Source organism: Limanda limanda, chromosome 13, assembly GCF_963576545.1.
Source record: "Limanda limanda chromosome 13, fLimLim1.1, whole genome shotgun sequence".
Taxonomy (NCBI): domain Eukaryota; kingdom Metazoa; phylum Chordata; class Actinopteri; order Pleuronectiformes; family Pleuronectidae; genus Limanda; species Limanda limanda.
In genome coordinates this window covers 15,918,008-15,923,032 of record NC_083648.1, presented here as the reverse complement: position 1 = coordinate 15,923,032, position 5,025 = coordinate 15,918,008, and positions in this window count along the sequence as shown.

Below are 5,025 nucleotides of genomic sequence, written 5' to 3'. Positions count from 1 at the left end.
AAGAACTATCTAACATGACAGAAACCATGTTCGAGAATTATGTTCGAGACATGTACTTTGATGAATTTGGTCCACGTCCCTTCCAATAACATAGAGGAGGCTGGGTTTATGACATGCACTGCAGCAAGCCACCAGGGGGCGATGGAGGTGCTTTGGCTTCACTTTTGTTAAACAAAAACAACAAGCTGAAAGAGACTTAAGCGTTCCATCAAGCTGAGGGGATTTTATGTCTCTTCTAATGATTACTTTTAAAGTTCTGCATCATCATTATGCTTCATCTGAGCTGTTATTAATATAACATTTTGATTAGAGCAGGTTAAACAGTCAATCCCTTAAAGCGTGACACTCTCTCTACTGATAATCCATGTAATTATCTTTTCAGAAGCTACTTCTTCATCTATTCTATTGTCTCACTTAGTTTGAATACTGGCAGCTGCAAAATCTCGGTCAGTGTGTTTGGCTGAGAGTGGGTGTTTTTCTCTTCCTCGGCCCCCCTTCGCTCCTTTTTGGACTCACACTGGTGGACAGAGAGCAAGAAAAGAGGGGAGGGGAGGGTGGGTGAGGGTAAAGAGAGGGGCTCACCATTGAGTTGTCCACCCACACACACGGGCCCCCCTCCGGTCACCTGCGTGGGTTTGGGGTTAGGACATAGGCAAGGATGCAAGCGCGCACAAGGAGAAAAGAATCAAAACGACAGCTTCCTGACCCCCGGATGTCAAACGTGGCAGAGAAGCTTGGAATAAAAGTGGTTTAAGATTTGCAAGAAACTTCCTCCAAACTTCGGAAAGGGGTTTTGTCAGTGAGCATTTCACCGCAGAGGAGGGTTCAGGCCGCGAGGGAGACGGGAAAAGCTCTCAGAGCACTTGGCTGTAGCATGATCTACAAAATAATACCTAGTTAATCATAATTAGCACTGTTCCAGACTGTCAGGCCCACGAGGCACAGAGAAAACAATGCACTCTTTAATATTTTATTGAGAAGCTTCGGTGAATTACTTGATGTACGATTATGTGAGCCTGGCAGATTCTGTCCTCACCGTATCCTCCTACATCCCATCTGCCCTGTGTGGCCAGAGTGTGGGTGACTGAAGTAGCTGCGGGGGGGGATGAGGAATGATTGTGGAAAAATCGTAAGAAAACTTGTGATGTAACAGTCCAAGTTGCACTTCTGCTGTTCAAGCCGACGCAGTAACATCCACGGCTGCCAACACAACGAGAACTGAAAGACAAAAAAAAAAAGGAGAATTGAAAGACCCCCGTGACATTCGGAGGCGCCCAGAGGTATTTGAGTCTGGCAGAGCTAACTCCTGGCCCAGGGAGACTCCGGAGGATACAGTGAGCCAGGAGAGGTGAGGAGAACAGAGGAGGGAAGAGAGGAAAGTGGTAGAAAGAGGAGTATTTTTAGGGTGGTCTGTTATCTGCAGAGACGAGGGCGGTATCACAGCCAGGTCACATCGCTGGGGGGGGAAACAGCACGGGCTGTCTGCCGAGACGCCAGATAAGGAGGAAGAGAACAATGAGTTCTCTCTCTGACAGCCCTCTGAAACACACACGCACAAATACACACACACACACACACACACACACACACACACACACACACACACACACTAGTATATCCACCAAGGCACAAACATAAACTGAGAAACTCGTAACCACATCCACAGGAAGACACACAGCAGCTTCACGCTCACACATCCTCTCACAGATACTTAGACACCCTCGGAAATGTTAAAAGATCACATGAGAACAGAACATCGGAGCTCCACAGGTGAACTGAGAGAGATTTTATTTCTCCAAGAGTCTAACAGACAAAACCGACGATATCACTCGGCTGTTTATCTCTGTCTTCCTCGTCCTCTCTCTCTCTCTCTCCATCCCTCTCTCCTCTATTGTAGCCCTGCGAAGGTGTAAATGCCAGCAGAACAGATGGAAGGAGGGAGCATCTCAACACTCCGACACCATGTTTATGCAGTCGCACACCACACAAACACACATGTATACACACATACACATTCTGAGGCAAGATGTTGATGGAGATTTCTTCAGTCATCAAAGTGACACACATGGCAAACACACACACACACACACACACACAGTCATGTTTCCATGGCTTCATAGGACATGAGTTTTCCTGGAGACTTGCTCTAACCTAACCATAGTTACAACTTGTCTCACCCTATCCTTATACTAAACCTAAACTTAACCTGCAAACATGTTGTCACCTTAAAACTTGATTGATCTACGTTATGGGGACCTGCTTTTTGTCTGTGTAAACAGGCTTAGGTCCCCACAACATGATAAATACCTGAACCAAACACACTCACACACAGGCAAGATGTTGATGGAGATTTCTTCAATCATCAGTGACACACATAGGACACACACGTACACACACACTTTTGGTGTTTTGGTGTCATTGATGAAACCTTCTGTTCGCTTCTTCCTTTGTTTACACCGGCCACATGCGTGCATCAACACAGACGCACGTCCACATGCACACGCACACACAGATGGAGGGATTCACCAGACGAGCAGCTGTTATGAGGAGAGTCGGGTCCACACCGAACGCCTCTGACATGCTAATAACGCTTTGTCGACCCGAGCAGTTCGACCACACACACTCACACTGTACAGATTTAGCAAATAAGACTATTATCTGTCACACAACCTGAAGAATATCGATCCTGTCGTATGAATATTAAGAGATTGGAGCTGCTGCTGTGATGTAAGCAGGGACTGCGAGCCAAATGAAAGCCTAACTCGCTCCAGGAATATCTTAGCGAGGCTTTAAGGGAATATCCTTTTTCAGCACCCAACACTCCCCCCACCCTACACGACCACCACCCACCCACCCAATCAAATCCTCCCTGGCAATGCGCCGCTCCTCATCTCTCTTCTCTGCTTCTTTTGTTCATCTCTCTCAGCCGCCCACACACCTACCGTCCCTCGGGCTTTATCTTTACACTCTCGCTCACATGCATCGGCTACTTTGTATGTACTTTCTATTTTCCTCCTCACTATTAGAATGTTGGAGGTACAGTGCCTATATGAATACTGGTTCACGTTTGGGCATATGTTAACAAAAACACACGCATGGCCGGATATTTACTGCCTTACAATACAGATGTGTGGGCAGCAGCAATCTGGGGCCCCAAATGGAACAAAAAGGAAGTGTGTGTGTGTGTGTGTGTGTGTGTGTGTGTGTGTGTGTGTGTGTGTGTGTGTGTGTGTGTGTGTGTGTGTGTGTGTGTGTGTGGCGTAGGGCTAAGGGCCAAACTCAAAGTAGGGGTTTGACGCCTGGGGCCCGTTGTGGAAACCCCCTCTAGAGAGCTGGGAATCTCTCGGGGGAGAGTGGGAAAAACATCCCGAAGATCATCAATCAAAACTTCCCTGACACAAATGACCAGAAACAACGGAGCGCTCTTCATCCATGTCATCACGTCACCTCCGCCCCGCAGCCATGTCCCACCCACCTGTGCTACTGGCCCATAGGCCCTCGCCGCAGGAAACCCAACGCCATTGGCCCGTCGGTCCCCGGGCGAAATCGTGATCCCCTCTCGGCTAATTGGGCCTTTGTGATTGCGCAGTCTGTCGTGGCGCCGGGGGAGAATGAATCATGAAAACCGTATTATGGTCGATGGGGGAAGAGTGGCAGGTCGAAGCGAGGGAGATGGCTTTGGTGTTTTAAAGCGCCAGATGCTCTTCCTGGGTCCATTATGGAGCCTTAGAGGGGATCGAGATGGTTTCGGCATAGCAACTGCGAAGACACAAAGCGAGATGGAGACAGGCCCTGGACGGAGAATCACACAAGCACATACATGCAAATGCAGGCGCACACACATACAGCAACCAACAAGCCAGGCACTTCATATTTAGTGCTCCTTGTTGGTCTTTTTCAACAAAGCTTTACCTGAATCTATAAAAGAACTGAAAGGGGAGAATGTCTCTGCTTCAACTTGTATAGTTAGAGAGGGAGAACCCCACTGGATCAATGGAGATGAAAGTATTTGCGATTTCAAGCTGCGTCTCCATCGAGAGTGATTGTTCACCAGCGTCTTTGAGAGAGAGGGAGCGTGTAGGAGGACGGGTCACGAGCCTCCTCTTTGTTTGCTTCAACACGTTTCCACACTCCTGCGTCTCCCTGTGTCCTTCCAGGGTTTAGAGATAAAAATACTCAAAACTCCTCTTGACAGATGGTGGTGGGATATTGAAACTCCTCATCCTTAAGATATCCAACAGCCTGTAATGGAATAAACATCCCTTATCATTCCTAAGGGTTTCTCCTCCCTTCCACAACCACCAACAGATGGCGCTGCAGTCACACGCCTCAGTTTGAATGCTCCTCAGGACAAAGGGCCTCCTACAGGCTTCCTCCCCGATTCAAACAATGTTATCAGGAAATTGTGACACAAATCAGGATTTGAAATTCATGCAAAAGCCATGCGATTCGAAAAAGAAGGTGATGACGTTTGTGACCTCACGCCTGCTGTGGCGTCCGATTGGTCATCACTGTTATATGATTAATGTATCCTCTATGATTTAACTGGGATCATTGGGTTCAAAGTTTGGTCCAAACTGCTCATTTCAGATCATAGAACGTCTCATTGGAAACTCAAGAATAAAACATCTCACCTTTATTTATCAATCTTAAGATATACAATCTGATATATGCAGTAAGGTGTTTTAATGTTTTCCCAAATGCTCGTGTTTGAAATCCCCAGACCTCACAAATAACCAAAATCCACCAAATTATTACTCATCTATGTTTCCTAAAATGTTTCAGGATGTTTTTAAAGACAACACGCAGCTAAATGCTGATACGGACCGGACCGGTGTCATTTGGCACATGCCGTTTGTGGGAAGCCTCTGAGTGAAGAGCCCGCCCCGCGGATCCGCCGCTGCATCCAACTCGCGTCCACACTTCACTTCATTCACGCACACTTTTCCCACCGGGATGGAGCCGCTTCAGCCAGGAGCGCGCACTGCAGCCAACGGGGGGCACGCACGCTTCCACGCATCACGC